Here is a 13,682-nt window from a genome sequence, read left to right on the forward strand (position 1 = left end):
TAAAACTGTTGCAAAAATAACGTTGCCTTTCCTGCAGTGATTCTGATTTAAAGTTCATAAGGTTTCCTATTACGCTTTCATGTGGACAATTTCTACTATTCGGGATGTAACAACCTTGAACACTGTCAAACTGATAGAATCAGTTTAAATAAAAATGCTACTATGTTACGTATGACATAACCTCCACCCAATATCAAAGCAATGTAGAATTCATTGTGACTAATTTGAAGTGTTTTGTTACAACAACGATCTTGTCGACCACGCAGAGCAAATCCAGCAATAACACCATGAAACAAAAGCCATATTTAATTTATTTGTTCTGACACAGACGCCGAGTTTTATGTTTCCTGTAGCAGTAGCGTGAAGCCATACAGTATGAAGTATACGTAACAAATCGTGAGCGAAGAAACAAAGCGAAGGCTACAGTAAAACACGCGGTTAAATAAAAGAAACAGGAACTGAAACCATGGCGGTTTAAAACGGCAGCGGCAGACAGGGACGTCGGTGACTGCCCGGACAACAAAAATACGAAGAAAATATGTGACCAGTGAGTGGGTGGTAGTGAGTGGGACGGGAAAGAGGGAGAGGGTGGGAGAACGGGCAGGGACGCCACGGGAAGTCCCGGCTAGCGCAGCCTGAATAGCGCGCCGTCCGCCGTGACAGATTGCCGGCTTCCCCTGCAGCGCGGTGAATACGCGTCCCGCACAACGCGACCCCACGCCGGTATGCATAAACCGCAGGCGCCCACCTGACCCGGCTCCCACGATTACAACGATTGAGGACCAACAAGTACAGGCCGACTGTTATCAAAAAATTTCAGCTGACTGGAAAGTGCTTGGACTGCAATGTACTTCTCCTCTCTGTTAGAAATACTGGTCGTTATATGTCAAAATATTTACACTCTACAATAATATTTAAAGGAACATTTTTAATGCACAATTGTAAAATGCATTTCATCGCAGTAGAAAGAAATACGATTCAATTTACAATAGAACTACCGTTCTTATTAAGAGGTTTCTTTTCTTTCTTTTTTTTTAAGTCTATTTTCGAAACCCCGTAATTGTTTCGCGTAGCGATGCCGAAGTTTCAAATTTGCCTCAAAGGTGCCTACAACCTTCCTCTGTAATTTTCAAATGACAGAGCACAGCATTCAGTCGTCCTTTTTTAGCAGGTTGTATTCGGCAAATCTAGATTTCGGCTAGAGCCTAGCCACTATCAGTACTAAAAAATACAAGAAGTACATTGACAGGTGATAGCACGAAAAGTTGCAGCTCGTGCGATAACCTATATGACTTATACATTAGATTACATACCAACATTTCACAGTATCAATGCATGTTCTAGTACGTCAGCCTCCTGTTGGTCGGGCTTCTGTCACAGTTCTTTAAAGAATACTGTATGATGAAAGTATGCTTTGCATAGAACACACCGGTTGGCTGTGTGGCGCGCTCTATATGAACTACGTAATATATAACACTCAAGGAGAGCAGCTACAGTCTCTAGTAAAAAATTTCAAATTTACATAAGAAATAACACAAAATAATTTCCACATTTAACAGTAAACAATGAAAATATAAAAAATCCAGATTCACTTCTTGTGAGCTGATTGTTTTGTTAGTCTTTAAAACACATATGTCACATCAGATTGGTAAAACTCTTAAAAATATTTACAAAACACAAGGAGACACATGCTGTATGCTGCGGCTGTTACAACTGATTTGACTGAAATGTATTTATCTTTTGTACTATTTTTCTCTTCATTTAATCATCGTGACAGATATGTAGTCCCTATTATTTCCTGAATAATTTAGCAAGATAGATTGTTGGTGTGACGTGTCATTCCGTTACGGATGTAGCCAGTACTAATCTCTGTACCACGTCAAACAGATTTTAATTACAAACACAATAAAACCAATCAACTGAATTTCTGTAATTAATAATGCACATGCATCTAAACATTATGTTAATGGCTGCTACATATTGGCAAGATGGAAAGCGCTTCTTCGAACCCAGTAATCCCCCCCCCCCCCTCTTCCCACGTCAAACCCTTCACTGCTTTCCAGCAAGAAGTTTTCAACTAGTTCTCAGAACTGCGTATGTTTTGTAATGACCTGCTTAGTAATAAGGTAGTAGTTGAATTTTTGTGATAGAAAAAGACCTCCAGCTGTTCCAGGAGGTCGAGGAACCTGGACTTCTCACACTTATGCTAGATGTCGAAGTCGGCAATTTATGCTTTGTTGTAAGTAAATGAACAGCCATACTTGACTTTACCGTGTTGTCTTTCCTGCACCCTCCCCCCCCCCCCCCCCAACCTAATTCCCAGTCTCCTTCAGTCTCCTTCCCGTATGGCCAACGTAACAGGCCCCACAGTGTGGGAAATCTATTTTATAAACTCTAGTATCATGAAATAGGCTCTTTGTATCTATAGTATGTTGCAAATTACATCGTAAGTTATTTTTGGTTCCAAAAGACATTGTCACATTGTACTTTCTAAAGACAGTTGCAATTCTTGTACTCATTTTTCCATAGTAAGTTAAGCCAGCAAACTTGGTATTTTCTTTAAATGCCACATTATTGCAAAGTGTCATCTTATTTTTGTGTTTACTAGTTATTTTGTTATATATACTACCACCATAGTCATGTGAAGAGTTATTCACTCTTGCAATGAGCCTTATTATTGGCATTTCATCATCGTGTCCGTCTTTAGACAACGGAATTTTGAACAACCGATTGACAGCAAGATTGAGAAACGACTTTTTATGTTGAATTGGAAGGTTTGACGTAAAATACACAATACTACTAGTACAAATTTATTTGTCAAAGATACCAAATGTGTGCTTGCCATTTTCATTCGGAATTAATAGATCTAGCTAGAATGGTAATAGATCTATTTGTTTCTGTCTAACATGTAAATTTAATCGTCTGATGCAAGTTATTAAACATGGTTACTATAGTCTTGATGACATCATCATTACCATTTATTAAGAGCAGCAAGTCATCTACGTACCTAAAATAGTGTACAATTTTGTCTGCCAATGATGGATTTTCTAAAAGTATCTGTTTTCTAGATAACTGATAAATATATCAGCGAGCATTCCACATATTGATCTCCCATACTTAGACCGTCTTGTTGGGAATCAGTGCCTCTATTAAAGTAGTTAAATTTCAAAATTATGGTAAGTAACACAATGAATTCGTCTATTTCCCTCATAGAACTCTTGTTTTGTTCCATTAAATTACGCTGAATTACCTGTCAATAGTTACGTTTGTGTAGAAGTTGACGATATCAAGAGAAACAAATTTCATTTCACCAGTTATTGGCGTATTTCTAATTTTATTGATCTGTTCGAAACTATTTTTAATGTAAAATTGGTTATAGAATTTGTAATTAGTTTTAAGAAACCGCAGGCATTTTCCAGCTACTTTATTTTCCAGCTCCTCCCATCCACCATCGGGTGTATCGGATAGCTATCTTTGTGCACCTTTTTTGTGCCCTAAGTGTGGGTGCCAGGGGGGTCATAACCTATAGCCTTTGTACCTCCTTTGATGATATTATGACACTGCAAGTTTTTAACTGATCACTCAATTTCTTTTGAGCATCGGACGTTATTCCCTTATCGATTTTCTTAATATTATTATCTTCAAAGAGTTTTAGACATTTAGCAATATAGACATCTTATGCAACGATCACAATTGTTCCCCCTTTGTCCGCCTAGTTACTATGGCGTCGCTTTCAGAAAGCTTAGGATTGATACTTTCAATGACTGTCTTCCCTAATATAGAACTGGGGACAGGTTTATTTATCTTGCTCATAATAATATTATTAATCGCTAAACAAATCTTGTTCTGATCAAGTTTCGGCACTCTCAGTGAATCAAAAGCATACTCAGTATGAGCCACCGTGTCTTTTATAGCCCTGCGATCCACTTTACTATTTACGTCACACTTCATACTCTTATTAAGCATTTCCATTTCCATCTGATCAAAAACAATGTTAGTCAAATTCAACACTTTTGGGAAGAGATCAAACTTTGATACACAATCATTATTTTCCAACCTCAGAATTTTAATATGATGTCTTTGCTCTACTTTATGCACAACGTTATCCACTGCGGTCCTAACACCAGGCAGCAAGCACTATGTCAAAGGTTAAAGGTGAAAGTTCATTAGCAAGGTCAAAATGTAACGTAATGTAATGGCGCAAAGGCGTGGCGCCCTCCTAAGTCGCAATATGCTCCACGACACCCCAGACAGCTGGATGTCGAAACGTGCGAAAGAAAGACCGAGTTCTAAAGTTCACAAGCTGTTTAAGGTGGATTAATCATATCACACTGGAACCAAATTACATCAAAATTCTGCCCAACGACGTATAGGACGTATGACACGATAGGAATGTCGACAAATCCCTTCATACCAACATTTCAGCCCTTCTTTTGACGCCGGCCGCGGTGGTCTAGCGGTTCTAGGCGCGCAGTCCGGAACCGCGCGGCTGCTACGGTCGCAGGTTCGAATCCTGCCTCGGGCATGGATGTGTGTGATGTCCTTAGGTTAGTTAGGTTTAAGTAGTTCTAAGTTCTAGGGGACTGATAACCACAGATGTTAAGTCCCATAGTGCTCAGAGCCATTTGAACCATTTTGAACCTTCTTTTGACGCTTCTGGAACGGGTCAGAACCGCGATCCCACCGTTAGAACCACGCTGTTTTCTTACACGTTACCGAGGAAAATGTTCCAAACACATTGCTGCTCGGCATTGACACGAACAGGCCTCAAGAGGCGACATAACGAGTGTCACCGAAGCCATCCCTTCCCTTAGGGCTTTGACTCCCACACCTCTCACGGTCGGAAACTACAGTATCGCTCCCCTTAGGCATGCAGCGCGACCCCAGTTTTTGTTCTGATGTGCAGGGTGGTACTACTAAGGACCATTCAAACCATTCGTCGAAATCAGTACGTGATGAACTTGACCCGAAGTAGCAAATGGTGTTTCAGCTCTCCTGTTTTGCGCTCTTCAGTGGCGTGATCACGCGTCTGATGTGCAGGGTGGTACTACTAAGGACCATTCAAACCATTCGTCGAAATCAGTACGTGATGAACTTGACCCGAAGTAGCAAATGGTGTTTCAGCTCTCCTGTTTTGCGCTCTTCAGTGGCGTGATCACGCGGAGGTGGTGGCGGTGGTGGGAAGGGGGGGGGAGGAGGGGGAGAGGGAGCGTTGTAATGCGATATTGACAGATGCATGAACAAAACGGCAAAGCATCCCTCTTTGAACGGTCCCTAGTAGTTTCACTCTACACATCACAGCAAAAAAAGTTGCGGGCAAGAAAGCCTCCAAAGGGCAGCGATCACGTCCAGTGGTGTTGCAAGTCCACGATGTTCTTACTGAGGCTTCAGAGGGGCTGGATCGTCTGGAGTGTGTCAGAAGTAGCACAGTTTGACAAGAACATTGTCCTGTTGCTAGTCGCACTGCAAATTATGTTTCCGACAACGAAATATGTTGGAATCAACCCCTCATGATACGGGGTTACTAGATTCGCGTCCTTTACGTTACACCCTGAGGATTTTTCGTGTCAAAACTGAACTGCGGTTGTCTGAAGCGTTGCCCTAGGCCACCCATAAAATAATAGCTTGATTCCAACGCCGGGATTCACTGTTGTGACTTCCGTTATAGAGGCGCCTAGGACTTCAGTCTGTAAATGATAAAGACATTAATAAAAGTTTAATGTTCAAAGGAAGTCGAAGGTAATCGGATCACGATAAAAAATTCTTGGACATGTAAAACCTGCAGATACTGCAATTAAAGTACTCAAATGCAGATATTTTTGTGTGGCAACGGTCGAGATGATGAAAAGACCTTTTACAAGTCTGTACGCTCTTCAGTCTGCCAATTGTTCCTGTCTTCCAATGCGGGAATTCCTTGCGTTTTTGCCTCACACCTTATATTAAAAAATTAAAAAAAAACTGCCAGTGTCAAGTAATTTCTTAGTTTACGAGATGACACTTAAAATATCTGAAGAGGGTAAGCTTATCGAACCTCAGTGAGGGGACAATGATCATTGAACTTCTGTGATGCAGTATTAACCATCTTAAAAAATACTGAAAATTATTAATTAGTCATTACAGGAGTAAAGAATATGGTTTGTGCTTCAGTAAATAAAGTTTCTTTTGGAAAAATAGCACGCTGTAATGCGAAAATACATCCCATCCACGATGTATAGTAAGAAGCATCCTCACCGACAGATTTCCAGTACAGGGTTCATGACATAGCGGCAGTACATACATTTCTTAAGCTACGCGCTGCTTATTCCATTGTACGTAATGATAATACAGATTAGATACCGAAGATGTAGCGAACAAAGAAAACATTCTTTTTGCGGATAAGACTTTTGATTAAAAACACGGAAAGTACATTATGTAAACAGCTTTTTGCTACGGAGACTACCATAATTAAACTAAACTTTTATCCTCTGGTGACTTGAGAAACTCGTAAAGTAACGAACATAAACTTTGAGGCAGTTTGTAATGCATAAAATGTCATGTCGAAAATCTGTGCGGTTTTCTCATCTGATACACTTTGGTATTACAGACAGATTTTAGTTTAGTTCTTTCCACAGTATCTTTGGAAATAATTCTCAAGGCTGGTTAATGTTAATCTCTTATTCACTGAAACAACATCGTATTCACGAAGATAATATGTGTGTAACGGTGTCCATTGAGCCACGTGAGACCAAATGAGGAGGTCCTTGAACAAAGAAATTTCGTTATCACTGGATTCATCTAGGGTCAATAAGTACTGCAGGTGACGGTTTAAAGGGTCGGAATATCTCCCTTTCAGCGCCCCAAAACGGAGTCAGTTTGAGAAAGTTAGCGTAACGTCCAAGTAGCGTGTATCTGAGGTGAGATATGGACAACAGCTCGGTATTCAGGTGGTCGGTTGTGGAAAACGCCTTAGAGGGCGGGGCGCTTCCCCGTCCCCGAAGGGGCCGCTTTGACGTGCTCGACCATTCGGCGGAGTTACTGCCTATAATCTTTGGATGATTGAAGTAATGCTGATCACGCGTCCAACGATGAGAGATCGCTTCTCGTGCTGCCATGTAGGCAGGAGACGGAACAGCTCTGAGGCCTAATACGTAAGTTGTGTTAAATAAAATACTTTCTACAAGTTTAGATCGCACAGATCATCAGGTATCTTGAAATTTTTGGCAACCTTACATAAAAATAAACGAAATAGTTTTACAAACAACCGACACATTTAAGGTAAACAATACTAGATGTTCAACAGGGTAAAATATAAGGTAATTGAAACAGCATTTTATTGGGTGACTGGTTTCTACAGAGTTATACTGTCATCATTGGATCTTATGCTTTTGACTTCTTACAACGTACAGGGTGACAATTATTGAACTATATAAAAAAGAACGTTAATTAGTCACAAACTACGACGTGCACACAATTTATTCAACATGTAAACGTCATTACAGATATTAAGTTTTAGGTTATGACATCTTCGATTTGTCTGCCAACATTGGCGATGATATGGCGCAGACGAATAGCGAAATTTTGCATGACCCACTGAAGTGTCGGGACGTCGATGCTCGTGATGACCTCCTGAATGGCTGTTTTCAGCTCAGCAATGGCTCTGGGTTTATTGCTGTACATCTTGTTTTTAATACAGCCGCACAAAAAGGAGTCGCATATGTTCAGATCCGGAGAATATGGCGGCCAGTCGAGGCCCATGCCAGTGGCCTCTGGGTACCCCAAATCAAGAATGTGGTCCCCAAAGTTCCCCCCCCCCCCCCCCCCCGCAAGTACATAAACACTCTCCGGCTTCGATGGTGTCGACCTCCGTCTTGCATGAACCACATCTTGTGGAAATAAGGGTCACTTTGGATAATGGGAATGAAATCATCTTTCAAAACGTTCACGTACCGTTCGGTACTCACCATGTCATCAAGTAATGTCGCACCGATTATTCAGTGACTGGACACTGCACACCACACAGTCACCCGTTGAGGGTGAAGAGAATTCTCGATCGCGAAATGCGGATTGTCAGTCCCCCAATTGCGCCAATTTTGTTTGTTGACGAACCCACCCAGATGAATGTGGGTTTCATCACTAAATCAAAACATATAGCGGATACTAATTCCCATCATGCCCCGCGGCCAACTGTGCAGTTTGAATATCCTAGTGCAAACGGTTCAGAAGCTATGACGATCTTACTTGATATAGTTCAATAAGTGTCACCATATATTATCAGTCATGGTTACAAATCGCTTCACATTTCATATGCACTTCCCACTACCAAGAAGTGAAATATGACCCATGGGCTTCTGTTAGCTATAGAAAGAGTCAAAAACGAGAACACGAGCTTCAGAAAATGACAACTCAAACTTTTCCACACTCCTCCAAATATATTTACTTTTATTTTCTATGTTATACTTGGTACCTGGTGAAGTTTTGTGTGACTGAAGCTGGTAGATAAAAAAACTTCTGTTCAGTCAGCAACGTATCTTGGTGACTATAATATTCTTTAGGTTTTTACAATCTGTGGTGCATCATTCGCTTAAAGTACGCTCTTATTTACCTATTTCTTACGGACTATAGGGAATTTAATAAGTATCTTTACGTTGAAATGCCAAAGGTTCCGTGCGAAACCTCGTAGGATATAAGAAGCATAAGATATTTTTTAAATTTTATTTACTTTTTATTTGCCTGCCACCATATCAGTTGCAAAAAGTGACAACAACGAACACTCGGAAATGCAATCCGTACATACAGAAAGAAGTAATTTAGTTGCATGTAAACATCGTAAATGAATATACTAAGAGAATAAAAAATGTCGCATAAATAACAACCACTATCCATCCACATTATGAAGTAATGTGAAAGGTCAGCGGAAAAAAAACAGGTAGATAACTTCGTTGGAAATTGAATTACCGTACTGTTCGATTTGATGATCAACGCATCTGTTGAAAGACTAAAACTGGAAAAAAGAAAAAACAAACAAGCAAGTCCAGAGCTGTTAGCATTCGAAGTTTTGATTTAAGGGGAGACAACCAGGTACGTCAATATTTGAAGGGAAAGAAGCAGACAACAACCGGTCACGCGAGGGTAGAGCAAACAAAATTCTGATGCATCTCTTCCCTCCGGTAACAAAAGGAGGTGGTTATTTGTACAGACTATGCAAAAAATAAATCCCTGCCAAAAGTAGCAAACAAAGATGTTACTCTAAGCGGCAACTTTCAATGTATACGTCCAGTTTCTGCGTTCTTGTAACGGTCGTATCCTTCCTTTATGTTTTTTTTCTGAATGCATTGTGTAAAAGAGCTCAAATAAATAGAGGTCATTTCTTTTTCACTTCATCATTCCTCCCTTGGGTGAGTATCTGCTTCCCCTCCATTCATTACGTAATTTTCAATCAAATTAGTAGCTTGAAGATAAAAATCACATTTTCTGTGCGTGCTCATTCGTACTTAGAGTATGATAAAAAAGTTATGTTGTGGAGCGCAAAGCGACTGATGGAAACACTTGAAGATTTCAAGGAAATGATCGAAGCAACGAAATGTAAGCGATCTCCTTTGACTGTGATCAGTGTTAATCAGAAACTGGAAAACACTGTTGGACTCAAAATGCGCTGCAAAATACCCTCTAGAAACTCTGTTTATTAAGAACATATCATGCGAATTCAGCCACTGCCGTATGCTGAAATATGAAAGGACTTATCACGGAGGACTGCAAACTGTCATCATAATGACACCATGATAATGTCAATCAATGGAAGGATTGTTTGAACTGTCCATATCTTCTAATAACATTATGTTTAACATCAGAATTCCTTGCTTGTCTAGTGCACAATAGCTTTGCAGTTACCCACTTTCGCTGTAATCTAACTTGAACAATTCCGTTGTTTATTGTAGAACTCCTTTCAGTTTCTAAGCTAAAATATAAAGAATTGGAAAACCTGATTAACTTTTTTCCGTCCTGGGGCTGTGAAACTCTTCAGTCACCTAAATATACGTGATGTGAGTACTATCGCTGTATTCATTTAGACCAGATTATCATAGAATTATTGCATCTTTTCTGCTTGACTTACTTGCTTCTTTCCCATTTATTGCACTACATTTTTGGAAATTACTTCATTTTGGAAACACTCCAAAAACAATAAAGCTAGTTCCACATTCGATGCACCCACAATGTTTAATTTAAGTGATAAAAGTCTTATTTTAACCTTCTTCTTATGTAAGCGAGGATTCTACACTGATTACAATAAGAATGTTTTCGTTTTTATCTCGACGCCTTTAACTGAATTTTACATGCTTGAAATGATATCCTAAAACCTATTTCTTTTTAAATTGCAAGTACATTACAGAATGACATTATTTGCTGCGAAGTTAACGAACGGGAGCGGCGAGTATTCTCAGAACGTCGCGCGGCAAAACTCAGCGTTGCTTGCAGTGGTACATGTCGAACAAGTTCCTCAGCCTCCCGCAAGATGGCAGGCAAGTCGATGGCGCCCAGCGGTGACAACGTACCGTTGAACTGGAAATAAGCGAATTTGTTTCGCTCCGGTGCAGGAAGACGAAAAGGATAAAGACGATGCAACGATCCCTCTCGAATGAGGGCGAGGGAAGATAAAGCAATATATATCAAAGTACCAATAAGAAAAGAAATTTACTGTGAATTTCTTCAGTTTCTCGTCGACAAAAGAATGTATTATTTCCGAAGCAACAGACGAAGGTAATCTGTTGTACGCAGATTTCAACTACTTACGTTTCACTGTCGACAAATCAGTTTTGTCACGAGGACGACTATGTACTAACTACACAAACGAGAAGTGTAGGTCAAAAATGTAGTAATTTTTACTTACCTGATAGATGCCAGTTTGTGGAGATAGCATTTTGTCTGAAGAAAACTGTTGAGATAAATTGACGCAGTTCCTGCAGGTAATAATCATTTGCTGCATCATACTACACGTACCGTTCTCGCAATTTGAGACAAATAGCAAACAATCAACCGATTGCTGATTACGGTAATTTGCTGAAAGGAATGTCCATTTTACAGGAAACATCGTAACAGACTGCGTACTGTGTCATTAATACTTTACAATGAAACTGCATATTCTTGGAATATTCTTGTACTATTACACACATACAAACACACAAGCATATTATACTAGCCTTTCAGGACTGGATTATGTTCCCGAATGTCATCATCATGTGGCAGCAAGAATCTATGTGAAGACTCTAAAGGCTGGGCGTCTGCTAGCTGATAATATGACACTGAGTATTTTTATCCGTTTTAGCAACATGAATTTTACTTTCAACAAACTCCCACCAATAACGATCAGTAGTTTTATCCAGAGTTGAATAAATACTCAATTACTTAAAATACCGGTACTTATCAGCTGGTTATTAACTTGCAGTTGGTCAGCAATATTGTAAGAGCAGAGTGTTCGTCATCCAAACATGAGCAGCTAAAATCTGTAATGCATGATCTGTTAACTGACAAATCTTCTTTTACACTGTAAGCAGAGAATCACTTTTTGTATCTTCACGTTGAACGGTATAACCTGACCGTTAAGGAAACCCATACTCTTTCTGTATTTTCTGAACATTTTAAAAGACCAGTGTCTCCTATTATGTAATGACTTTTACACAAATTCCCGTAATTCCTTAATATTTAAACACACTGGTGTCTACCACTCTGCAACATATTCCTGCACCTTCCCCTGGTTACTCGTTATTTGCGCATATAGATATCTATCAGTGGAGCAGGTAACACGTGATTAGACTTCCTGGACATTTAAGGACTTCGGAGTTTGTGCTTTCGGAGGCCTTCTCTGAGGACACTGCACTGAATGCTGTCGCTGAAACTATGCAAATATTTTTTACCAGGGGAGCTGCTTTTCCTATGCATATATTGACGTCGACCGCCGTGGGAACTTCCGACCAAGGTATTAACACGTTGACGCGAGTACATATGAGCCACAAACCAATAACAGCACACTGCCTAGCGAGGCGAAATATACTGGACTCGTATTTGGGAGGATGCCATTAATAAATAAATATCTTGTGACTAGGCCCTCCCGTCGGGTAGACTGTACGCCGGGTGCAAGTCTTTCAATTTGACACCACTTCAGAGGACGCCAGTCCAAATCCCGGCATAGGATTTATGGTGCCCTGAGTAGCTTAAGACAAATGCTGGGATGGTTCCTTCGAAAGGACGCGGATAATTTCTTTCCCCAAGTCGAGGTTTTGCTTTGTCCCTGATGACCTCGTCGTCAACGACACGTTAAACCCAAATCTGCCTTCTGTAACAGCAATGTTTGCAAGGAAATGCTGAAACAAGTGATTCTAGTGGACTGCCGAAGGCACAAAGTAGAAACTTCACAGATTTTTGTTGCAGTAACTGACACGAGCGCTTTACACATTTAGAGTAGACAGCATGTGAAAACACCAAGCTTATCGCTACTGTTCCCTCCTGACGGAGCTACCCAAACAGGTAAACTTGGCAATTCGGAGAGACTAACATTTCCTACTTTCACATCGAATAGCGATGGTTTTGATAAATTTGTCACCTATAGACGATGACGCATCAACAGAACTGAGCCTCAACAACTTGCCAAGTTCCTCCTAATCGCCTGGCTCCCTAATATTGAATCAGATACTTCGGAGGATTTCGAAACGTTTATGCTTGGCGTTCAGCCACTGTTACAGACCTGGCAACATCAACATTATGTACAGCCCAATAGTAGCCAGTGAACGTCGTATTGCGCTGTCGGGCTTTTTAGTGCTTTGTAAAAGTGCGCGAAAAACTTCCTAGTTAATTGTGATTCCTCGAAAAATAATTTTTTTTATTGGTCTGAAGCGAAGAAAGTTATATTGTCACTGAACGCTGCTTTTGTGAAGTAGTACTAATTTTGTATCCGTAAGTACCAATATTGGAAATGACAATAAGGCACACTTACAAAATGTCTATTCGTTCGTCACTTTCGTATGACGCTTCTGCTTTCATACTGGCGCTTTCTACAGGACATGAAGTGCACGAATACTACCGGAGCGGTGATAGATATGAGAAGCTTGTTTGATATTGGAATGACGGCCAACGCGTAACGGAATTTGCAAGTGACAATCAAAAAAAGTTTCTTTCCTTTTCTGTGTCCTCTTCACAGAACGAGCAATGGTTTCTACCTTCATACGAGTGATTTGTATTTTTGATACATCCCAAATGCTGTTATTGAGAACTGATGCGGATTTTGTAGCATTTATAGAAAATAAACGCGTCACTAAGGAAGTTTCACGAAACTGTCTCTCTTCCCAGTGAAGTCTGTGTGCTGGGTAGAGCTTGTTTCTCAAACTGGCAGCAGTTCTCTCTGGTTGCGATAAGGTAGAGCTTAGCGAATAATTCTGCGCGTCTACGGTCTCGGAATCGCAGCTGACAGTAGAGTCACACAGTTAAAGCTTTCACGACTGGCTGTCGTATTTGCTGGTGAATCTTCCGGCTTGTGTGAGCGTGGTTTATGGAACATTTTCCTTCCCTCCGCGTCTTGCCTACTGGCAGGACGGATGTCGGAGAGTGACGTAAATAACGTGAAATGGGGGCGTGATAGGCAGAGATAATCCTTGTCAAAGATAATTTACAACTACCCATTTATCATCTGTGAAAGATACAATTTATCTATCAAG

The sequence above is a fragment of the Schistocerca americana genome, chromosome 8, assembly GCF_021461395.2.
Source record: "Schistocerca americana isolate TAMUIC-IGC-003095 chromosome 8, iqSchAmer2.1, whole genome shotgun sequence".
Classification (NCBI taxonomy): Eukaryota; Metazoa; Arthropoda; class Insecta; order Orthoptera; family Acrididae; genus Schistocerca; species Schistocerca americana.